Consider the following 26,480-nt stretch of genomic DNA (forward strand, 5'->3'; position numbering starts at 1 on the left):
GACAGTATCAGTGTGTGCAGCAGCAAACAAGCAAGCAGATTGAGCAGTGCAAACTTCCAGTTTAAATAGCCGGTATGAAGATGGAATGAGTGTGTGATTGGATGAAGTGAATCATGTGAACGTGATGCTGAGGCGGACCAATTAAAGGGCAGGCAGCAACTCCACTGAGGCTTCCTGACTGAACTTGCTCTGCACATGTCTGTGACAGGTGCAATGCTCATAAATAAGAGAAAATATAACCATATGCGAATCATTTTAATAACATTTAAGAATGATTGCACTGTGTAGAGGCTGGAGGAGCGGAGCGAGGTTGTCAGTTCAGTTCAGTTCAGTTTTATTTTAGTCATAAAAAAAACATTACATTACATTATGTATTAATTTCGTCGTGTTTTTTTTTTTACACCTTTTTTTTTACACTTCTTTTTTTTTGTAGAGACCAAAAGGGTTTAGGCTGAAGCCAATGGCTTATTGTGCCTATCCCAGAGTGCAATCTCTGCATTTTTCCTGGTAAGGTGCTCGTTCAGGTAAACCTGGGTCCCCTCCAGTTTCTTCCACTGCTTCAGTAGTTCGGTTTTCTTCTTGCGGTTCACAAATCGAACAATGATAGCAGGTTTAGCCTTCTCACCGTTCTGATCCTTTCGAGGAAGCGTGTGGCACGCGGAGATAGCGTTTGCATCAACTTTGATTTCTTTGCTCTCGAGAAATTTCAAAAGTTGCATCTCCAGCGTGTGTAGGTCATCATCCGCAGCGTCCTCGCTGACGTCTCCACCCCCCGCTATAGCTTTTGCGTATGAGCGGGGTTTGATGTTAAATCCCGATATGATAACATCATCCATTCGTGTGTATTGTTCCAGGTCATGTACACGTCTTTACAGCTGATCGATGGTTTTGTTCTCGTCTTTGATCATATCCTTAAGTTGCCTAACTTCGGATACAAGTTCTGTCAGCGTCTTCAGCTGTTTCGTCACTTTGGCCATCTCCGATGACATGAAGTCTAGTGACTTACGGATCTCTTCAATGTCGTCGTCTTCGTCTTCCATCACAGGGACAGGGTTGGAACGTTGCTTCTTAGTTGGCATGATGTCCTTCCTTCTTTATGTTATAAAGTTAGGTTAGTTTATTTCTGTTCAGAGAGAGCGTTCTACCGGGAGATGGCGTTCTACCAGAAATTATGACGTCACCTGTGAGCCTGCGAGTCCACGCTACTTGTCACGTCTTAAATTGTCAGTCTGTGTCTTATGCAGCACTGCTAGTCTCATGCTGCTCGTTGAAAGTAGCTCATAACATGTCTATGGCGGATTTTTATGAAACAAACGCTTTGCAGATTGAAAGAGGATAATTCAAGCATCTGTAGCAGTATGGGCTTTGGGTTCCCTGCTGTGCAGCCCACTCATCAGTAGGTTGATTAGTAATAGTATAAAGGCTGTGCAGCTCTGACCAGCAGAAGCTGTCTGTCTCTAGTAGCTGCAGTCCAGAGGGCTGCAGGAGTGCCACGATTGTCAACGGCGTGTGCTACAAATGTCTTGGTCAAAGTTAGCCCGGGAAACTTTGTGGTTTTTAAAAAAAAAAGGCAAAAAGGCTCTGTGTGTTCCCTCCACCAGCCATACCTTGAACCTTGTTGTGGCTGACTCTGCCAAATCCTCTGTTCTCTCCACATCTTTCTTTGGAAATCTTCAGCGCCTCTACAATGTCTTCAGCTCCTCTGCCCAGCGCTGGTCAATTCTCCAAAAGCATGTGAAGATGACTGTAAAAAGTCTCTCCACAACCAGATGGGAATGTCGCATTGATAGCATCAAAGCAATCCGCTACCAATTGCCAGGAATGCTGGATGCTATGACTGCCCTGGAACAACATGCCATGGAAAAGAAGGATGGAGATGCCTTGTCTACAGCTCAGGGCCTGTCAAAAGAGATGAGCACATGGACATTCCTTCTGTGTGTTGTGGTCTGGTATAATGTTCTGTACAAGAGCAACAGAGTAAGCAAACTCTTGCAGAGCCCAAAGATGTCAATTGAGACAGAGAGAGACTGATGTTGTGAAACAGTTTCTGCAGGAGTACCGTGATAAGGGACTGGCATCAGCACAAACTGATGCCAAAGAGATTGCAGAATCACTGGGGATTGAGATGACCTTTCCAGCAGAGCGGCAAAGAAAGACAACCCGTCAGTTCGGGTAGAGAGGAGACTCGGTCAACACCAGAGCAACGTTTCAGGCGAGAGTTTTTCCTCCCCTTAGTAGACAAAGCACTTTCCGGCATTACTGAGAGATTTGGTCAGGTAAAGCATTTCTTTGATCTTTCTGGCTTCCTGTACTCTACTACGAACATGAAGAAGGCTGTAAAAGACGGGACACTGAATGACTATTGCAGAAAACTGAAGGAGCAACTCCAGGATGTGAATGCAGAAGACTTGGCAACGGATTTCAAGATGCTGTGAAAGCATTTCCAACAGAGATTTCCACACCAACTGAAATGCTGCACTACATTTACAAAGAGAACACGCAGGAACTCTATTCCAACCTAAGCATCGCCCTGCGACTCCTTTTGACATTACCTGTCACGGTTGCATCAGGAGAGAGGAGCTTATCCTACTTGAAGCTAGTCAAAAACTACCTTGCGCTCAACTATGTCACAGGAGAGACTCAATGGATTGGCAATGATGTCCATTGAGCAGAGGGTCCGAAGAACATTGGACATGGAAGCCATTGTCAAAGACTTTTCTGAAGCCAAAGTCAGGAAAGTACAGTTCAAATAAGGTAAGAAATGAAGTGTGTTCTCTGCTGATACAAATTATATACAGTTTAGTTTACTTAAAATATCTCATGACTAACTGAATTGTTTTTTATTTCAGTTGAGCCAACAGTTGATTCAAGTGTGATGGACATCAGAATTACCTTTTATGTTATTTTTTTTAATTTTTATATAATGATAGCAGTGATCCAATTCAATAAGGTAAGAAACATGTGTTCTCTGCTGATATAAATTATATACAGGTTATTTTAGTTAATATATCTCATGACTAACTGAATTGTTTTTTATTTCAGTTGAGCCGACAGTTGAGCCAAGTGTGGACATCAGGAGGTCATCCTGATGTTTTGTCTAAAATATTTAACGAACTTTGGAGAGTCAGACACCTTGACAGTACAAGATGCAGCGTTGGCAGATAATTACTTGGTGCGTGTCTGGGGGGGGGGCCAGGTCAAGTACAACTGCTGAGACATTTGATGACCTCAGGGTGGAAAGCTATACCAGTGCCAGTGCTGGAATTGATGCTCTCCCTCCCACAAGTAGTGTGATCAGAGGTCACATCCAACGAGGTGCTTTCTGGTGCATAGGGCTTGCCACCTGCTTGAGACAGCAAAGGAACCCAAGTCAAGACTAGAGCCAATGGAACATGGATGGGAGGAGCACTTTGGTACACTCCTGCCATCAAACTGTCTGAAGCCCTTACCACCCAGTTTGCTCACAGTATGCAAGTGTGCAGGGAAGTGACACTCGACGATGTGGCTGCTGTTCTGATGGAGTTCCATGCATAATATTTTGCCATGGAAAAATATGTAAAAAGTAAAAACCCATCACACTAACGTGCATGCACACAATGGTGCACTTTGTGTTTGATTTTGTTTAGATTTCATGGGGGACATTTATAATTATTATATTTTTAGGTTCATGTCTTGTTGTAAATAAAACAAATTGTGGAAAAAATACAATAAAAGTGACAGTAATGACAAAAATCGGAATTGAAATATTGAATAAAAACATTTATCTCAATGACAAGATGATCATTAATGGTCAAAATAGTATCAGAAATGAATTGAAAATGTCACAATTAGTTGCATTAGACTTATTGCACCTGTTCTTACTCCTAACAATGGCCAGGTTATGGCCAAGGTCTTCGGAATGGCAAAATGACCTTGACAATGACCTTTCAAGGTCAATAACACCCAAAAGGGTTAAAATACTATCAGAAATGAATTCCACACACCTGAATTAGTCAGGATGGAGGTTAGGGCTGCACGATTAATTTTAATCGAAATCGCGATTTTCAAATTTGGACGATGTGAAAAAAAGAAAATCGAAAATCGTGTTTCCCTTTAACTAGCGCATTTACGTTAATCTCTCACACTCGCGAGCGGGCTACCGTAGTTCCTCCTCCCTCTTCCTGCCGCGCAGAGAGAAAAAGTGAAAGAAAGAAAAGAAGTGAAAACAACATGGATGCGTCGGTGAGCGAGTGAGTTAGTTGATAAAAAAGGCAAGACAAAGTCTGTCGCCTGGAAATGGTTCGGCTTCGCTGTTGCAGATGAGGAGCAAACTAGTCCCCGGTGTAAACTTTGTAAAAAGACGGTGCCTGTGAGAGACGGTAACACGACTAACTTGTTCCAGCACCTGGAAAATAAACACAAGCATAGCCCCGAATGGTACGAGTGCAACGCATTACGGGCGGCTGCTGCTGCATCACAGCCAACGGCTCCAAAGCCAAAGCAGGTATCGTTGGGTGATTCATTTTCACGTGGCGTCCCATACGCCACTTCGGAAGCCCGGTGGAGAAAAATAACTGACGGGTTGGCTTTTCACATTACAAAGGACCAGGTCCCGATCCTTACAGTTGAAAAGCCTGGGTTCAAAAGGATGCTGCAAGTGATAGACCCCCGCTACGAGCTACCAAGCCGACCCTACATAAGCAAATACATCTATCAGACCATGTACCCAGCCACACGTGGCAATGTGACAACGAAGCTATATGATGTGAAATACTTTTCCGCTACGACCGACCTGTGGTCCAGTCGAACGATGGAACCTTACATGAGTTTGACTGTGCACTTTATCTCGGACGAATGGAGACTGGAAAACCTCTGCCTACAAACCTCGTTCTTCCCAAATGACCACACAGGCATTGAGATCGCCCAGGGGTTGAAAGACGCACTTGAGTCCTGGCAACTGAGTGAAGACGGTCTCGTTTGCATGACAACGGATATCGGCAGCAATATGTTAAAGGCAATGAAGGAGAACGAATGGCCCAACCTACAGTGCTTTGGGCACAAACTGCACAATGCCATCGGTAAGTGTTAAAACAGCAATGCATAACATAATTGCATATATTTATCTGAAGTGTAGTGCTTTAAAACAAGTTACTCCTTGCTAGATTTTCAAGATTAATGAAGCAATAATAATAATAATAATAATAATAGCAGCACCTTTCATGACATGAAAATGCAGCTCAAAGTGCTAAAACATAAAAATAGTAGGCCTAATGCAATACACTACACTAAAGGTGGTTTAGTATGGAAAAGGTGATTTTAATTATATTTCCTTAATTGCTCGAGTCAAAATACACCACTTTTTTGACTGTAACTACAAAGCACCTTGTCCTTTAGGAAAATGTGCGTGTGTGGTGTCACACACACACGTTCTTAACCCATTTAGACCTGAGTTAAAAACATTCACTTTGAAAGAATATATATTCAAAGATTTGCGCCACATTTTTATGATTTTTCAAAAATAGCAGACCTACAAGCTGATCGTGCCATCGGTCTTTGTAAGAAGATTGTCAGTTATTTTTCATATAGTTGGAAAAGACGAAGAGACCTGATAGCAGCTCAGAAAGATCTTGGCCTAGACGACCTCCAGCTCATCACAGAGTCCCAAACCAGGTGGGGATCGAGGCAAGCCATGATACAACGTGTCCTGGATCAAGAGAAAGCCATATCCTGTGTCCTGGCAGCAGACAAGAAATGCTTGCACCTTGTGCCCACATGGCAAGACATCGCTGTTTTACAGTCGATAAATGCAGCCATTAAACCACTGCAAGAATTCACTGACGCTCTGTCCGGAGAGAGTTATGTGACTGTCTCCTTCATCAAACCAACGCTCCACTTGTTCAGAAGCGACCTCCTCAAGCCAGGAGAAAAGGACACTGATCTCACAAAAAAAATTAAAAAACAAATTGTGAGTTACATGGATGACAAATACAGTGACCCTGTCCAACTCTTGGACATAGCTTCTCTTCTGGATCGCAGGTGGCGCACAGGCTACATTGACCCTGACAATGTGGAGAACATTAAAGAGAGAGTTGTCAAAGAGCTGCTCAGTGACACACCAGTGCAGGTACGCCAGGAGCCTCAGGAGGAAGAACCAGAAGCTGCTGCTGCTCAGCCTGACCCGGCTCCGAAGAAGAGGAGGAGCTTGGCAAGTTTCTTCCGGAAGAAGAATGCGGCCTCTGCCTCTTCCTCCCTGACAGAGAGAGACAAAATTGAAGTTGAGCTGGCAACCTACCTGTTGACCCCTGATTTAGAGGAGGATGCTGATCCCCTTCAGTGGTGGGAGAAACATGAATGCAGCTTTCCAAGGCTCGGCAAGTTAGCCAAGAAGTACCTCTCAATCCCTGCAACGAGTGCCCCGTCAGAGAGGCTCTTTAGTGCTGGAGGGAACGTTGTTACATGCCACAGGGCATCCCTCAAGCCAGATAGTGTAGACAAGCTTGTGTTCCTTTCAAAAAACCTGAAAGTAACTGACAATTAATTTGACTGACTGACTTGACAGTTGAAAGAATCTGACAAAATGTGACTGACTGACAAAATGAGACTGACTGACAAAGCACCTCAATCCAAATTCCATTTTGTTTGCAAAACTGTTCTTTTTTAAACACTGTTTTTTGGTAAATGTTTTCCTGCTATATTTATTTTTCAAAAGGTGAAAGTTTTGCATTTTGTGTTGACTGTTCAATAAGAGAAAAAAATGTTTGCACTTTATTCATCCCAAATTCGGGAATTCAATCATTCTTTGTTCAAGAAGAAGCACTTTATTCCTAGTTGGGGGGAAAAAATTCAAATAAAAACATATTTGAAATAAATTGTCTTTTTTGCAATTTTACCCAAAAATCGAAATCGAACCGAAATCGAGGTTTCAGAGAAAGAAAATCGAAAAATCGTGCAGCCCTAATGGAGGTATTACATGTGCAAATACGACACAAAAAGGTTGTCTTTTCACAAATAGCCGATGGCGGCCATATTTGATGGGTTTACATTGGTTTACATATTAGTCAACATTTTCAGGAGATTATGAAAACTATACATTTTTGGAAACTTCAGAGTATGACAAATCAGAAAATCCATGATTCCATTTGTGCAGAATCCAATATGGTTTGATATTACACAAGCGACCGGAGTCACCGGACTATAATATGGGTGTCCTGGTATTTTTTTGCCATTGTACAGTGAAAATAATTGTGGCAGCCCTACATAACAGAAAATATTAAAGAATGGAAGATCCCATGAAACTTACTGAGGTGTGGCTGGTCTTCAGGTTCCTGTTTAATAGGAATGTCTTCAGGTTCCTGTTTAATAGAAATGTCTTCAGCTTCCTGTTTAATAGAAACATCTTCAGCTTCCTGTTTAATAGAAATGTCTTCAGGTTCCTGTTTAATAGAAACGTCCCTGGCTGAGTCTGGAGAGTCCATCTTCACCTGCTGTCTGGACTCCACACACTGCTCTGAAATCAGAACACACCCAAATCAAATTACACTATGGCGTACGTGTTCAATTATTCAATCAAAGCAAAAGGCATTACAAATATTCGTTTGCCTCTACAAAAATAAAAGTTACAAGGCTGCATTCTGGAGCGCCATCTGTCGCGTCGTACCAAGCTGTCATTCTCTTGTCTTATAGGCCTACCCATACTTGTATTATTTCCCACCACGTGTCAGACTATCCGCCATAGCTATCCACCTAATTTAGGAAAGTCTGGTAAGACGGGCAGTGTCGGTAGGCCAATCAGATGCAGGTGGAGCGTTACCATGTCTAGAGACGGACGTAGATTGTAATCAGGCCTTGGCCTCTTTCCCAGAACCCACTCACCCCTGGCCATTTTTGATGGGCTGGAATGGCTTAGGGTTGACGACAGAGTACAGCATCTTACAATGGGTCTGGTCTACAAGATTCGCTACACCTTAACATACCCATGTACTGTACCTGTCAATATACTTCCTTAATGTCAACCAAGTCCAACACCAGAGAGAGTTCAACAAACCACGTGCAACCCGGATTTGTCTCAAACAAGGGATTAAATTAACTTCACTGGAAGATTAACAGCCGTTACGTGAGTTACATGAATCCTTTATTTCGGCGAATATAAGTCCGTTCTCTCTCTCACTCACTCGGTATAACAATTGAAACACCCGGGCGCCATGGCCAATATAGTGACTATAGTTTTCGGGCTTAACATTATGGTAATTCCGACAGTTTGGGAAGGGTCAGGCTTTGCTTTTCAGACTCTAGTCGAATACTGGACAACTCACCCCGGTGAGTTGTCTTCACTTTCTGACATGGTGGGGTGAGTTGTCTGTACTTTCCGCTGGGGCAAGTTAGTAAAGGGAAAAGATGGACAGCTCGCCCAACAGTATTGGTGAGTTGTCTTCACTTTCTGATATGGCGGGGTGAGTTGTCTGTACTTTGAGTACCGGGTACCCATTACAATAATTCAATTTCGGTTCTAACTATCGGTTCCTACAGACGTGCGCAGTCACGCGCTAATTATTTATTTATTTAACAGCAAAATCCGGTGCAACACTGTTGTAAGTAAGGAGTAGAGCGTCTCTCTCACTCTCTATGCAGCATTGAGGGGGACGTGTGTGTGTGTGTGTGTGTGTGTCCTTATATAACCAATCAGCCATCTTGAGTAAACAAATTAGGTGAGGTCCAGGTATATATTAACATATATATGGCCAAGTTGCCAACACAGTTTTACACATCTTCGGAAGTTTATCTTGCGCACGCACGCACGCGCGCGCGCGCGCACGCACGCACGCACGCACGCACACGCACACGCACACGCACACACACACACCAAGATGAATAGGATAAAGAATTCAGCACACTTATACAAGGAAATGAGTGGAATCACTCAACTCTAACCCCGAGACAACTCACCCCGAAAGTAAAGACATCTCACCGGGGTGAGATGTCCGGACAACTCACTTGGACGTGGAAAAAGGGTGAGTTGTCTTGTTACCCTCTAGTCTATACCGCCCTGTCCTAGTCAGGTGTACTGGTTCCCCCTCTTGGCCAAGCCCAGTAATGACAGTCATTAAAATGCCAAGTCTCAGCAAACATGTAACTTAAAATATCTCAAAAATGATACCAGCACAAATGATACAATTTATGTCACAAATCCAGCACTAAAGAATGACAGCATTTTTATTCATGTTTTCTTCATATGGGGTGCCAACTTCACGGAGGCCTTTAACTGTATATATGATTTACTCTTTCCATATAATGGCTCGTACACACTGCCCGATATTTGCTATGCTGTCGGGGAGCATTTTTGGTGCTCGCCGACAAAACCCCCGATCTGACGTAAAATCGGGCTTTGATCGGCAAGGTTTTGCTCGCTGTGTGTGAAAGGAGCTGCGAGAACATCCAGCGCCGATAAAAGCGCCCGCCGACACCTCCCCGACCATTTCTGAACATCTAGCACGTTTGATATTTGACTCTGTCGCCGACTGGATATCATACAGTATGAACTGGGTTGCGACTGTCCCCCGATAAGGTCTGTATTACAGCCAATGAGAGCACACTGCTCACAGCACTGCTGTCTATCTGTCTGTCTGTCTGTCGACTGTATAGATGATCAAATATATACCTATATATAACCTTCATTCCGTCGGTAAATCCCTGTGTCGTACATATTGGTAGCCTATATTAGCCCAAATCAACAGTGCAGAGCAAACTTTTTACCTTGTGCGCTGTGTGTGTGTGTGTGTGTGTGTGTGTGTGCATGCGCGCGCGGAGAGAGACAGAGTTATTTAATGAAACTCAAGATTATAACGTCCTGTCTCGCTATAGCGCTATCACAAACCTTCACCCCGTGTAGCCTGGTAGCTATTTCTGTGTGCATGTGGCGTGCCACGCAGAGAGAGAGAGAGAGAGAGAGAGAGAGAGATGCGCCCTGTGTGGGTCTCGCGCTTGTCTCACGGCATCCTGCACGTGCATGTCAAAATGAATTGGAATAAAAAAACAAATGATGTAGCCGCTGCCTATATGTATCGGGTCTGGATCGCATCTTGGTGAACTCTTGCAGTGTGTGATCCCTGGTCGGCGATCAATCGTTTAGTGTGAAAGCCACAAAGATATAATGACAGACGATTTTAAAAAAAAGACTCCTGCAGTGTGAAATACATATAACGATCTGATGACTCGCGACAACTTTAAAACTCCTACAGTGTGTAGGGGCCATAAGTGTAGATTTGTATGTCTTTAAATGTTCTTATGAATTGAAAATGGAGGACCCTGATGTAGACAAGTCTTAGTGCTTTTCTAAAATGTATCCTCGTAGCAGTTTTTGTATTGAGTTGTGCTTTCGTTTGAAATGTAGCCATTCTACATACTGTGAATAAAATGTTAATCAATCAAATAAACCGCGTTGCTTATGTAAGGGATAATATCTGGCTAGGTGGTCATTGTCGGGAGATAATTCACCGACAGGGAGTTTAACCACCGAGGCGAAGCCGAGGTGGTTACACTCCCTGAAGGTGAATTATATCCCGACAATGACCACCTAGCCAGATATTATCCCGCTTATTACATGGCTAACTAACATAAATTAATACATTGACCCAAAACACAACAAAAAAAGTATTCCATAAGTTTGCGCTGGCTGCGTCTGCCCAGCTGCAGGGCTGCAGCACTGTCAGAAAACAAGGAAGTGAGTTGATCAAATAGAATCCATTTTCGAGTCCTGCTTCGTCTATTTCTCGCTCAAATGTTTTCAAAAACATTTTTAAGAGCAATGTTTAGCTGTAAATTACATTGTGTGTCACTAGTGTGTGTGTTTACATGGCTGTTATGTTGGAAACGGCAGTAAATCAAGCGGGGCGCAGCCACGCAGCTGGTGGTGCTCAGAGGGTTTGATTAGGCAGCGGTCATTATACAGCGGAGCGGTCATTATCATGAGATAACTCACCGCTGAATTAAGCGATTGACCAATCAGAATCAAGCATTCAACCAAGCCATGTAATAAATGGCGAGATCATCTTCTGTACTTGCTACAAAACACTGATGTAATAAACTATGGGTTAATTGAAATACTTATGAGTCTAAAGGATGAAAAGGTAATTAATCAAAGTTGTATATCAACTGCATTTCAAAGAGAAACAGGATAATGGGATGAGCTGCAAGTCAAACATGGTTCTGACCCTAACAGGATAATAGAGCTACAAGTCCAACATGGTTCTGACCCTAACAGCATAATAGAGCTACAAGTCCAACATGGTTCTGACCCTAACAGGATAATAGAGCTACAAGTCCAACATGGTTCTTGCAGTAAGAAAACAGATCACTGATTCCCAATAATAAATAAGACCCATCAATAAATTATACATTTGCCCAGGACCCAATTAAGCTAGTGGAAATAGCAGAGCTCAAGTTCAGAGCTAAAAGCTGCCATATCTGACCGGCACCCGAGCTCCTATTTTGAAAGAAATCCCGGTGCTGATTGTGTTAAAGAAATATGTATGAAACAAAAAATAAAGGGAACCAAATAAAATTGGGAACCAGTAGTATCATATAACTCTCGTTTTTCTGTATTCTTCTACAACTCCTGTCTCGCCTGACACAACTATGCTGCTTTTCTCTCTCTCTCTCTCTCTCTCTCTCTCTCCTGCAACAGTACAACACACTGATGTAACGTTATGGTTACATTAATAGTGTTAATTAGTGATGATGCAACCAAACAATGTATATATTGTAACGTTTAGCACCCTGAGCTGGAATCGAACCCCGATCTCCAACTCAGCAGAGCAGGCAGGCAACAAGCCACGTAGCCAAGACAGCTAGCTGCCTTTGGAGGAGCTAGTTACAATGTTATAATACTGCTGTTAGTATTAACTACTGCTTATAGGGTCACAAACAAGCAGATATGAGAGACGATCATGTTCCATCTTTCCATCCAATTTTGGACGGCGGTACCCTAACCGTGGGTCCCAAAAGGGGGTAGTTCCATGTTAATGAGTCAAAAATATAAAAGATAAATGTAGTAAAAACACAAGGTGGTGAATCAGTTCATCTTTTTACCTGTAGCTGTGTTTCTTTCAGTGGTTGAGCTGCTAACAAACAAACGTCCTCCTGCTGATGAACGACCACACTGTTTTCAAACCACAGCTTTTAGTGTTACTTTTATTATTAAAGTGTCAACAGTCCAGCGGCCGAACACACACAAGGGTTGTGCACATGCGCACTAGCGCTGCTGGAGCATGCAGTGCACGTACTATACACGGTCACTAGGGGGAGCCATGGTACAGTGTAATACAGTGGAACAGCTTTAGAGCATAGCAGTGGGTTCTGGACCCACTAAAAACTCTCCAATTCATTTTTCCCATAGATTTACTAAAAAAATAATTAATTTTCATTTATTCACAGAATCAAAGGTTTTATAGTCATGATTCACCAGTATGCTGGATTCTAGGCTTAGAATAGCCTAATTGATTTACACATTTGTAATACATTTAAATATAAAATAAATATTGTAGTAAATATCTATGGGAAAAATTAATGGAACATTTTCCTAGTGCGCCCAGAAAACCACACCCATTGCTATGTTCTATAGGCCTACTGTGATGATGTGTGATCTCATCAAAGTCTAATTTCACTAAAATAATTTTAAATATAAACTTATAGAAACCATTTGATGAATCAAATCTAACTAGATAAAGTGCCCTTCGGGGCACAGGTCACCACCAGGTGCTATAATAGGCCAATGTGAAAAGGGTGCTGTACCTTGAGGCACAAAAATCCACCTGTTGGTGGCGCTATCCGTCCGTCCGTCTGTGTACAGCTAATCTCCGGCACCGTTAAATGAGGTGAGACCTGCACAACCTTTTTAAATGTGCAAATAAAATAATCCTATGCAGCATAGGAATTGTATTATAGCAAATCAATTACACCAATCTTCCCTTTATTCTTACTCCAGCTAATCCAGCTCTTTCCATTCCCTCCTTTCTTCTGTATACTTCCTGCACTATAGAAGTATATGCTCTACTGCAGTGGTTCTAACCAGTGGTCCAGGGACCACCAGTGGTCCTTGAGGGTGTTCCAGGTGGTCCCGAGCTAAATGATGGCTAGTTGGTAACCAAATGGACCCTTATTAGATCTTTAACTCTTAGCGTAAAATGAAACCAAATGGGCCCTTATGGGTTGAATGATCTGTTAGTCACCGTTAGGCAGATTCTTTTTTGTATTATCGTGAGAACAATGGCTTCCATTTTTTCAGGAATACAAAGCCTTCAGTTTCTATTAGCTTGGATTCCCCATCGATGATGTCACTGGTGGACGAGTAGAAAAACATGATGGTATTTTATCATGAACATTAGTGAGAACCAATTATATGAAGATGGTCCTTTAAGGAACACTTCAACACATTCAGTAGAGGTGCTTCAAAGTGTAAAATCATATAAAACATTGTTATGGCAACACATGACATCAGAAGACCCAAACACTCTTTAGTTGTTGTAATTAAAAATGTCACAATTGATCCAGTCCAGAGATATGTCATAATAATTATTGCACAAACAAAACAAAAAAACCCCTGAACTTTGAACATTCAGTGGATTTTCTTTGGTCTGGGTTTTATGAATAATTAGTCTCAAAAAGTGATCCGATTTCCCGGTGGAGGTGATGATTGACAGGCAAAATCACTCAATAGTGACATCTTTGAGTTGTGCTTGAAATGTACTGTAATTATCCAAAACTGTTATGTTATGTAGTAAATTATTCAATCAATCAATTAATCAATCTGCTGGCAAACTGTTAGTTTTTTTCCCCACTGCAGCTCAAAAGGCTTCAGAACACAGAGAAAACCCCAGACCACAGAAAACCCAGTGAATGTTCAAAGTTCAGGTTTTTTGGGTGTAATTGAGGTCATACAACCTAAAAGAAAAAAGAAAAACAAATCGATGAAAATTTATGTCATGAAAGCTTTAAAAATGCATGTGTACATTTTTTTCCTTAACTGATATTAAATGAGTAAAATAATTGTGGTAGTGCCTCCCATTTGGCGTGTAATAAAACACAACAAGATTACATTCAAATCAAAACAGTAACATTGTATAAAAACAGCTAAATAATTAGTAATACATCACTGTAATGTCCTCTTCTAGTAAACAATAATAATAAAGTCAACATATACGTTTCTATCGACCTCCCTACGAAGATACAGCTGTTTAACTTGATCCTAGAAGATCCCTGGCCGATTACAGGGTGGAGCTTCCGGGTAGCTATGGAGCTAACAGTAGCAACACAACAGAATGACCTCAGCTGTACTCAACACGTCTAGACCTACTGCTATTGTTGTTTTTTTGTTTTATTAGTAGATTATTAGTATTATACTAGAGCGGTGCCTGTGGGGCCTCTACAGTGGTGCCCGTTGGGCACTGGCCTACTTCGAACGACGCAAGTTGGCAATGCATGCCCCACCCAGATATTATGAGTTGGAGCCTCTACAGCAGTGCCGGTTGGGCACTGGCCTACTTGGAACGATGCAAGTTGGAAATGCATGCCCCACCCAGATATTATGCGTTGGAGCCTCTACAGCAGTGCCGGTTGGGCACTGGCCTACTTGGAACGATGCAAGTTGGAAATGCATGCCCCACCCAGATATTATGTCCGAGTCCCAGGCTTGCCCAAATATGGAGTCTATGCAGACGTCAGAATGATGTCAGAACAGACCAGCTCCATATATGGACCCTGTCCAGAGCTCAGGCATTTTGGGGCGGTTCTGGACAACCGTAGATCCGACCGACTCGACACCGGGCACTGCACTCCCTGTGGTGGTGTGGTGGGTGTGGTGTCGAATTTGAAGGCGGTGGGGCTAACGGTTATCGAGTTACGTGGATTACACAGGTACAGAGACTTGGTGCATTTATAGATAGATTAGTAAATAACTATCTGCAGGGGTTGGCTTATTTCTCTCGAGTGTTTGGCAACACAGAGCAGATGTACTGATTTACAGGACGTGGGACCAAGGCTGCTGCAGGCATACGGACGGGGCTGTCAAAATAGTCTCGATATGCAACGCTACTTTTATCTTCGATATTTATATATAGGCCAACTATCTACACCAGTTCTGACATTCTTACACTGTACATTACATTCTTACATTCTTCCTAAACTGTGATTATGAGCAAACTCACGAGGAAGAAGAGAAGCAGAAGGAAGCAGCAATAAGCCTATATTTATTTCAATAAACACATTTTTACACACTTGTCATCGACTTGCCCATGCCTATTTTAACTGTTGGTGGTTTCAAACGTTGCATCTACTGTATTGTGTTATTGAGGTAATGATTAAGGCAATTTTCCCAATAATGCTTTGAATGAATGACGTGATGTTGCAATATAATGTGCTTTGTATGGCCTTGATTAGGATGAAACGTATGATTGTGAACGCAGTGAACACTAACTATGAGACCTAGCAGAACATGTCTGTCTGTCTGTCTGTGTGTCTGTCTGTGTGTCACGCTGTAACAACACCCGCCCGCCACCAGAGGGTGCAGCTGTATCACACACAAAAAAAACACACACACACACACCTTAACTTAAAGAAACTTAACTTAAAAAAGAAACTTAAAAAGAAAAAACTTAAACTTAAAAAAACTAAAAAACACACGCACGCACAGATACACACACTAAAAAAATTACTTAAAAAAAACTCTTACTTGTGTAGTGAATATATTAATATAGTGCATATAGATGTTTATCATGGATTATGTCAGTTGATGTAGTGAAAAAACATTATGCATTTAAAGAAAAGCCAACGGTGTGTGCTCATCATGACTGCAGATGACATCTGACTGATAATGTCCTGATTCAACAGGTGGTCGAGTCATTAAACTGTTCTGACTCGGTTCAACACTTGCCTTCAAATACCTAAAGCTACTGTATTGTGTATTGGCACAAAACCAACTGTTTCAGTGGAGAAACTGGTAAGACATTGTGCTGTCACTGCAGCGTTCAGACGGAGTTAAAATGCTCCTTTCCTTAGTTTGAGGTGTAACTGCTATGTTAAGGCTGTAGTCAGACTATTTTTAAGTCTGCTTTCACATTTTACCCTCAACGCACCCTCAAGTGATGAGGCAAATGTTCTCTTCAGTAAATAGTTATATGCTGCAGCAGTGGCAGCAGTGATGTAAATAGGTTTTCAATGTAATGGGTCCCGGGATGCACAGGTGGTCATTCAAATGAGTCCCAAAAAATTCTTATGAGTCCCAAAAAAAAATCACACCTGTGTGAAGTGAGTGGTGCAACTACGTGAGGGGGTTCGCGGGGGGGGGGTGTTCCAGACCCCCAGGAACACGCCCAGGGGGCCGGGCGTCCGAAACGGTTGAGAAATGACAGTTACCGTGTGGCGGTCCCTCTACTGTACCCTCTACTATACTGTAATGTACTGTCACTGTAATGTATTGGTACCCCCCGAAAGCATCATATATACAGTTAATACGTGCGTGTGTGTTTGTGTGTGCGTTAGGTTGCGCACAGATGGTGAAAAACCACCATGCTATTTGTGTGCTCATACCCAGACACCAAGACACACACATAGCTCCGTAAGGGAGTGGTTGCACCACTTAATAATAATAATAATAATAAAACATTTTTTATTTTTTATAAAAAAAATATATATATATAAAAATATCAAATAGGCCTATACATTATATGTTTTTATGTAGGCTAGTAGTATTAGCAAGCACAACTCAGTAAGAAATACTAATAGTGGGCAACAGTGGATTTAACATAGCTTAATATACCAACCAAAAGTTGTTTGCAGTTGCAATTATTGTACTTAGCCAAAATGCAAATAGGCTTGCCATTCTGGATGTAAAATAATGTCGTGTTTCTTTGGAAAAGTGGAACTTAGAAGTCACTTGAGTCCCTGTCTACAGGGAAGAATTCAATGGCCTGCCCTACACAGTACACACGCATACACACAAGACAAAAGAGAAGCATTTATACAGCTGCCATTAATAGTGCCGTTGATTGCCAATTCAAGTCAAGTGAGGGACCAGGGGCTCGTTAACCAGCTGATTCATATTTGCGTTGAAAGCACATCCACCGAGCTCAAAGCAAGTTGGAGTGACAAGCGAGCGGAGCAACACACTAAAATCGGTCGTGGATTTATTTTGGCCGGTCAATTTGAGATAAAAAGGTTAGTACTAGCAGACCTGTATATGTATAACGATCAATATTATTCCAGAGTGGTCCAAGAAATACGTTTAAAACGTGTGTGTGTGTGTGTGTGTGTGGGGGGGGGGGGGGGGGGGTCACAGTGTGTGACCGAAAGAGTGCTAGACTTCCACGTAGAACAGTGTGTGACCGAAAGAGTGCTAGACTTCCACGTAGAACAGTGTGTGACCGAGAGAGTGCCATAGTCTTCAGTGCAGCCAGGATAAAGTTGCGTCATATGGACGCAGAGGCTGTTGGTGTATTGCGTCCCATAACTATAAAGTGCGTTTTGGGACGCAAAACGCACCCTATTAACATCACTGCTGCAGTGCTGGTAATGGTGGAGATATCAAATAAACACTACATGGCTTGGGAGTCAGCTGACGAAATAACATTCACCAACATCCCCAAACACATGGGGATTCATATATGGAGTATACGGTTGTCTACGAACATACGCGTAGATAGCACCAGTAGGTACCGTTAGCCTAGCTACGTTTATAAACGTAGATGGCACAGAAAAAGTTAATCAGTTACGAACTTACGAAGTGAAACATGTCGGATCAAGTGTCTTATCAATTACATATGACAACTACCGGAACACACTCCTAAAAAAGGACCTCAGAGCGGAAGTAGGGGGCGTGGCCAGGAATATTGTCTATAGTGGGAACTTTCTTTCTTGTTTTACCCCATGGTGTGAATGCAATGGTGTCTTAGCAAGTGACCAGTCATTTAAACTTTGGTCACACCGTTTACAGTGGACACCTTTTTTTCCGTCCTGTGAGAACTGTGGACGCAAAGGTGTGTCTTCAGGTTACATGACCAACTGAAACTCTTGTTACACTGTTTACATTGGAAAGGTTTTTCTCCAGTGTGGACACGCTGGTGTCTGTTCAGGTCACTTGACAAACTGAAACTCGTCACAATGTTTACATTGGAAAGGTTTTTCTCCAGTATGGACATGCAGGTGCGTCTTCAGGTGACCGGACTCACGGTAACACTTCTTACAATGTTTACATTGGAAAGGTTTTTCTCCAGTGTGGACACGCTGGTGTTTCTTCAGGGAACCTGACTCACTGAAACTCTTGTCACACTGTTTACAGTGGAAAGGCTTTTCCATAGTGTGGACACGCTGGTGATTCTTCAGGGAAGATGATGCAGTAAAACACTTGTTACAATTTTTACATTGGAAAGGTTTTTCTCCAGTGTGGACACACTGGTGCTTCTTCAGGGAACGTGACTCACTGAAACTCGTGTAACACCGTTTACAGTGGAAAGGTTTTTCTCCAGTGTGGACACGCCAGTGTCTCTTCAGGGAAGATGAAAAACTGAAACTCTTGTCACAACATTTACAGTGGAAAGGTTTTTCTCCAGTGTGGACACGCTGGTGATTCTTCAGGGAACTTGACTCTCTGAAACTCTTGTCACACTGTTTACAGTGGAAAGGTTTTTCTCCAGTGTGGACACGCTGGTGGGTTTTCAGGGAAGATGATGCAGTAAAACACTTGTTACAATTTTTACATTGGAAAGGTTTTTCTCCAGTGTGGACACACTGGTGCTTCTTCAGGGAACGTGACTCACTGAAACTCTTGTAACACTGTTTACAGTGGAAAGGTTTTTCTCCAGTATGGACATGCAGGTGTCTCTTCAGGGAAGCTGAAAAACTGAAACTCTTGTCACAACATTTACAGTGGAAAGGTTTTTCTCCAGTGTGGACATGTCTGTGCTTCTTCAGGGAACCTGACTCACTGAAACTCTTGTCACAATGTTTACATTGGAAAGGTTTTTCTCCAGTGTGGACATGCAGGTGCTTCTTCAGGGAACCTGCCATACTGAAACTCTTGTAACACTGTTTACAGTGGAAAGGTTTTTCTCCAGTGTGGACACGAAGGTGTGACTTCAGGTGACCCGAACTTCTGAAACACTTGCCACAGTGTTCACATTGGAAAGGTCTTCCTCCAGTGTGGACACATTGGTGTTTATTCTGGTTACATGACAATCTGAAAGTCTTGTAACACTGTTTACAGTGGAAAGGTTTTTCTAAAGTGTGGATATGCTGGTGTGTCTTCAGGTGAGATAAATCCATGAAACTCTTTCCACAGTGTTCACATTGGAAAGGTTTTTCTCCAATGTGGACACATTGGTGTTTATTCAGGCTACATGACCAGCTGAAACTCTTTCCACAGTGTTCACATTGAAAAGGTTTTTCTCCAGTGTGGACACGTTGGTGTGCTTTCAGGTTACATGACCATCTGAAACTCTTGTCACAATGTTTACATTGGAAACGTTTTTCTCCAGTGTGGACATGCTGGTGTGCTTGCAGGCTACTTGACCATCTGAAACTCTTGTCACAATGTTTACATTGGAAATGTTTTTCACCAGTGTGGACACGCTGGTGGGTTTTCAGGTTCCATGACCAGTTGAAACTCTTGTCACAATGTTTACATTGGAAAGGTTTTTCTCCAGTGTGGACATACTGGTGTATTTTCAGGTTACATGAATAGCTGAAACTCTTGTCACAATGTTTACATTGGAAAAGTTTTTTTCCAGTGTTGACACGTTGGTGCTTCTTCAGGGAACCGGAGTCACTGAAACTCTTGCAGTGGGAAGATATGTCTTCATCGTCATCCTTTTCTTTGTCCCTCTTCACTGCTAGTAATGTCAACGTTGACCCAACAGGTTCCTCTGGTCTTTGAAGTAGTTCCTCCTGTTCATCTTTAATGTGTTGAGGCTCTGGTTCCTCCTGGAGCAGACTGGGGCTCCTCTCCTGTTCAGGAGAAACCTCCTCTTTACACACAGCCATGTGCAGGATGTCTAGGAGCAGAAACATAACATGTTGGTCAACACTGGATTCCTAAAATGTAAATCCATTCTTCTTCCATGCTCCATGTACAAAGTGAGCTAATAACTAACAAGACTAGAAACAAACTGGGTGCCTGCAGCTCGCCAAGTCTGTGCAGCATTTGAGCCACGGACCACCATTTGATGACATTTAGCCTCTCAGACCCTGTAAGGTTCCATTTGGTTACATGTAAGCCAGGTCTCCCCATTGACTTTCAATGGGGTATTTTGTCTAAGTTTATTGCACATTACGTTGCCACCAACATTGTAATGCTAACATGCTAACACTAACATGCTAATGCTAACATGATAATGCTAATATGCTAATGCTAACATGCTAATGCTAACATGCTAATGCTAACATGCTAAGGGGTCCATTTGGTTTCGCTCAGGGGGGCGGCCCGGTTCCGGCGAGCCACCCCACGTCTTTGAGAAATGAGAAATGACAGAGTTACGTGTTTCCTCGATTTACTCCATTGACTTTCAATGTGTGTGTGCGTGCTCATGTGTGCATGTGCGTGCATGCAATTGTGTTTGTGATGAAAAAATTGCTGACTCATTCACGCAGTTAACATGGAGTTTTATGACACATTATGATGGTACACCTGTCGCTTTCAGGGCTGTAGTTCACATACTGTATGTATCTGGGCTATGGTTGTGACATTGGGTGAAAGAGGACGAGTGTGGCTACAAAATTACCGAAACCCATGCGTGTAAAGTGAATATTTTGGCCGTGAGGACGATTTGTTCGGAGAATTTCGGTACAGTCTGCACAGTGGCTTCTCACTCTGACCCGGTCTCTCTCTGGGCGTGCGACACAGACAAGATTATTGCTCAGACCACACACACTTTGAACTGCGATAGCGGGCAAACCGTGCAACGTATTCGAATTCCGTCTGAACCACGACAAAGTCGATGGCCTTGTGTGCTGTTTGACGTTTAAATCGTGTTTCTACGTACCAGTATGCCAGAGCAATGTGGCTCCAAAGTAACGTGTCGTTTTCTGTTTTTACCCGCGTCTCTTTGAATGGGGCATTTTTCGCGTTGTTTATTGCGAATTACGTCGGCACGGTAACGCGAATCGGAAAGAAAAGCACAAGCACACCATTCCCGGCCGAGCCGCACGTTTTGATGTATATATTGCGGGGCTTTGGTAAATCGTGCGGTCGGCCATAGAGGTCAAAGTTTCGGAACATGTATTATGATAATTATTCTGGGTGCCTGTCATGCAATGGCAGAAACACAGGTTGAAATCCGAAACGCATACTTAATCGTAATAATCACCAATACGCGAAACTTTGACCTCTTTAACGACAAAAAAAAAAGATTGGATTTCCCAAGTATACTTAAGGCTCTGCAGACCAGGCATATTTACCAGGCATGACTCCAACTCCAAGCATCACTCAACAAAAAATGGTTAATAAAATGTATTAAATCCTCCACGAGGATAGATGGATGTAGAACCGTACCAAAACCGCGCAAGATGTCCTAAAATTCGACTTATAACCGCATATACCCGGAAAAAAATTGCATGCGCAAGTCCCCGGCCCTGTTTGCACCTTTGTTTTACATCACCATTACATCACCTATAATCACCATGAGATAGACTATAATATGTTAGCGCCTCTCACTTCACACAGGTGTGTTTTTCTATATTTAAATAGGGTAATCCTGTTATACAATATATGCAGTACATTATTTGTTTGGCTTCATATTTATTCTGTAGATAGAGAAAATACACTAATTTAGTCAAAATAATCCGAGATGAAAAGTGTATCATAAAACATTAAAAACAAATTGTTTTGGCCATACTAGCCTATACTCATTAGCCTACTACTACATATAGCCTGCATGTTGGCTTCAACCAGTATGGGCCTAAAATACAAGTCACAGAGACGGACTCATTCACAGTCGTATCACGGAATACCTTCCTACAGCTAGTTCAGTAAGTAACTCAAGAATGGATGGAATATATATTTATTGAATATGGAATGAGCAATATATATTTATTATGGTTTGGCGATGAATTGGATCTGCTTTTTATCAGATCAAGCGCATCAGTCCCAACCATAGGGACTCTGAATCCCCCGTACCTAAACAGCAGATCCAAAAGGAGGGTGAGCAAAAGTTTAGGCAGACAGCAAGTGCAGCAGTATCAGTGTGTGCAGCAGAAAAACAAGCAAGCAGATTGAGCAGTGCAAACTTCCAGTTTAAATAGCCGGTATGAAGATGGAATGAGTGTGTGATTGGATGAAGTGAATCATGTGAACGTGATGCTGAGGCGGACCAATTAAAGGGCAGGCAGCAACTCCACTGAGGCTTCCTGACTGAACTTGCTCTGCACATGTCTGTGACAGGTGCAATGCTCATAAATAAGAGAAAATATAACCGTATGCGAATCATTTTAATAACATTTAAGAATGATTGCACTGTGTAGAGGCTGGAGGAGCGGAGCGAGGATGTCCACGCTACTTGTCACGTCTTAAATAGAGCACCGAAGTCCTGACGTCACTGCCCTCTACTACCAGTAGAGGGCAGTGAGCGCCATGGTTCATGTATGTTTTTATAAGCATTGTACTCTCCATAGGGGGATTTTAGATCGCCTCATATAAGAACTGTGTTTGAAAAATAAACCGATCACCCGGGCCTTTTCACTCATATGGATATGAAGCATCGACTGAAGGTGGAAATGTACAAATATACCCAAAGAGTAACAAAATAAGCGTTAGAAACGAGCCAAACAACCCAGAGACTACATTTCCGGGTAGGCTGCTTCTGCCCGCAGCCCGTCGCACAACAGAAACTGAACGTTAATTACGTTTATTTTTATTTTATTGATATATAATGTATCGTGGTTAGTACGAGTCGAGTCACCACCAGCTGAGCTTACGTCAACGAGGAATCTCAGGAACGCAATATGTTGACAGCTGGGCGTGACGTATATGCTCAGCGACATTGCATTCATATGTAGTTTCAAGGCTTTTGCGGTCACATTAATTCCATTTTCTCTAGAAACTGGCCGTATCAAATATGAATGGACATCATTAACGACGCACAGCCACTCCCCTGACAGAAACGCCGAGGTGGTCGGTTTATTTTTCAAACACAGTTCTTATATGAAGCGACCTAAAATCGCCGTTTGGGGATCTCAATGCAAAAAACAAATACATGAACCTGGAGATTGACACCCTCTACTGAAAGTGACGTCAGACTTCGGAGCTCTATTGTCAGTGACTCAAACATTACCTTTACATTTACTTAACTGACCGACAACTATTAAATCGATTGTGATTTTAAAACTCTGGAGGACGGGTTAGATTGTTTTGTTTGGCACATGCGATGCGAGCACTACAGCTAACTATGGGTATAAGGTTTTCAAAAAGCTGTGCAAACACGTTGCGCGCACCCCCTAGTGGTCTGTTTGCACAGACTCAAATATTAGATACGTATAGCTATGGTTGTAAACCAAAATAATTGATAAAATAGACGAACAACCAGAAAGGCATAGTTTTCAAGATGGCGTCCAAGGTGGCTAAAATGCCTATAAACTGGGATTGTACAAAAATCATAACAATTGGGTAACTAGTTTTTATTTTGGCATGGTGTTAGGTATGGGCACAAGGTTTTCAAAAACTATCGCAAACTAATTTGGCTCACCTCTAGTGGTCGGTTTGTAATGAAACTACTATTAGATATGTCAGTATAGTTGAAACCCCAAATAATTGATAGAGATTTTTCAATGGATTATGTTACTATTGGGTGTGCTAATTAACATAGGCCTACTAAATTCTTACAAAAAACAAACTAGAAAGGCATCGTTTTCAAGATGGCGTCCACAATGGCTGCCAGGAGCTTAAAATGCGTACGTTTCATTCCAAAGTTGCAAACCGACCACTAGGGGGCGAGATAAATTAGTTTGTGATGGTTTTTGAAAACTTTATGACCATACCTAACAGCATGCCACTTGGTAAGAGCAGTTACCAAGTGCATAATTGTTATATTTTTTTTTTACATTATTCACAGTCATTTTAGCTCATTTTAGCCCACGTAAAAAATCATAACAATTATGCACTTGGTAACTGCTTTTTGAATTTTGGCATATTGTTAGGCATGGTCATAAGGTTTTCAAAAACCATTGCAAACTAATTTGGCTTGCCTCCTAGTGGTCGGTTTGTAATGAAACCATAGGCATTTTAAGCTCCTAGCAGCTCCATTGTGGACACCATCTTGAAAACGATACTTTCTAGATGTTTGTTTTTCGTAAGAATTTAGTATGTTATTTAGCACACCCACTAGTAACATAATCCATTGAAAAATCTCTATCAATTCTTTGGGGTTTCAACCATATACAAACCGACCAGTAGGGGGGGGGGGGGGGGGCAAATTAGTTTGTGATGTTTTTTGAAAACCTTATGCCCATACCTAACACAATGCCCAAATTCAAAAAGTAGTTACTAAGTGCATAATTGTTGTGATTTTTTACATATTAAATCCCAGTTTATAGGCATTTTAGCTCATTTTAGCCACCATGGACGCCATCTTGAAAACGATGCCTTTCTGGTTGTTTGTTTTTCCTATAATTGTAGTATGTTATTTAGCACACCCAATAGTAACATAATCCATTGTAAAATCTATTTGATAACTAGAAAAAGTGCCCTTCTGGGCACAGGTCTCCACCAGGAGGATAGGAGTGTGTGTGTGATGTTTGGCAAAATGTTTAGGAGCAATATAAACGTGTGTGTGTGTGTGTGTGTGTGTGTGTGTGTGTGTGTGTGTCTGTGTGTGTGTGTGTGTGAGACGCGGCTTGGCGTGTTGTAGCGCCACCATGAGGCTGATTTGAAAACTGTCAAGTGGCATTTCTTCCAAAGCCTAGTGGGAATATGCATGCACAGTTTCACCGCAATCGGACGCTGCGTTGAGTAGTTGTGGCGATTTGTACAAAACGGGTACAATGCGGGCCACTCCTGAAATGTTTAGAAGCCAATCGTAGCCAATGACGGTGGATTATGAGAAATCAAACAAACCCGTCTTGATCACATGACTATGGAGAGCATGTGTACCGATTTGCGTGAAATTTGGATAAAATATTAGAAAATGTGTTTTACATATGTCGGCCTCCTGGTGGCGCTATAAAGAGCAGATGTGAAAAATTCCAGGCAAAGGTTTTTCCTTGGCCTCTAGGGAGTTGGCATACAAAGTTATCCACAGATCCGTGCAGTTAGAGGTAAAAACACTTTTCGGCCAGTTATAGCGCCACCATGAGGCTGAGTTGAGTGTGGCATTTCTTCCTCGGCCTAGTGGGAATGTGCGTGCCCAATTTCACGGAAATCACACAATGTGTTCATGATTTGCAGCATTTTGTTTGAAACTGAGCACTCCTGCGAACTTTGGAAGCCAATCTTAGCCAATCAGGATGGAGTCTGAGAAATCTGAAAGACCCGTTTCGTTGAATGGCTACCAATTTGCGTGATGTTTGGACAACATCTGTAGGTATACTGTCCAAAAACTTGTTTTGCACAAAGCGGCCTCCTGGTGGCGCTATAACAGGCCGTTCTGGAAATCTTGGGGCAGAGGTTCATCGTTGGCATCCAGGGAGTGTGTGTGCAAAATTTGGCATCGGACGGATGGACGGACGGACGGACGGACGCACACACACACACACACACACGGACACACGGACGGACGGAGTGCAAAACATACTCTCTCCCCATGCCTTCGGCCTGGTGGAGATAATGATAATGATAATGAATTTATTTATATAGCACATTTCAAGACATAGTCACAAAGTGCTTTACAAAACAGGGTAAAAAATAAACAACAACAACGTAGTCACAGCTACAACACGATAACATTGAGCACAGCATGAAAGCATACACATAGATAGAATAAGGTATGTAAAAAAAAATTAAGAAAAGGCCTTAACGTAAAGGTGGGTTTTTAGAAGGGATTTAAAACATGACACAGATGTTGCAAGTCTTAAATTAATAGGTAGGGCGTTCCATAGTTTGGGAGCCCGGATTGCAAATGCCCTGCCACCTTTTGTGATAAGATGGGCTGTGGGGGTCTCAAGGAGCGCTTTGTCAGAGGACCTGAGTGAACATATAGGCTTATAGGGAGCCAGCATGTCAGAGACATACTGGGGGGCCTGACCATTTACAGCTTTAAAAGTAAAAAGTTAAATCTTAAAATCAATTCTATAGCTAACCGGTAACCAGTGAAGGGTGGCTAAAATGGGGGTGATGTGGTCCCGTCTTTTTGAATTAGTTAGCAGTCTGGCAGCAGAATTCTGAACGAGTTGGAGACGGGATATAGCCTTCTTACACAGGCCAGAATAAATCGAGTTACAGTAATCCAAACGAGACGAGATAAAAGCGTGGATTACCTTTTCTAGATCTGCGGGTGTCAGGAAGCTTTTGATCCTGGCTATGTTCCTCAGTT

At 42.3% G+C, this 26,480-nt stretch overlaps 1 long non-coding RNA gene across 1 annotated transcript in view; it reads right to left on the minus strand.

Annotated features, from left to right (window-relative positions):
* The window catches only part of LOC306927009, a 35,152-nt gene that overhangs the window by 3,546 nt on the left and 5,126 nt on the right, over nucleotides 1-26,480 (minus strand). The window contains exon 2 of the long non-coding RNA XR_013790470.1: nucleotides 7,280-7,486. This is a non-coding gene — a long non-coding RNA (uncharacterized lncRNA). The remainder of the gene's footprint in view (nucleotides 1-7,279; nucleotides 7,487-26,480) is intronic.

Source organism: Electrona antarctica (assembly GCF_951216825.1).
Source record: "Electrona antarctica genome assembly, chromosome: 7".
Classification (NCBI taxonomy): Eukaryota; Metazoa; Chordata; class Actinopteri; order Myctophiformes; family Myctophidae; genus Electrona; species Electrona antarctica.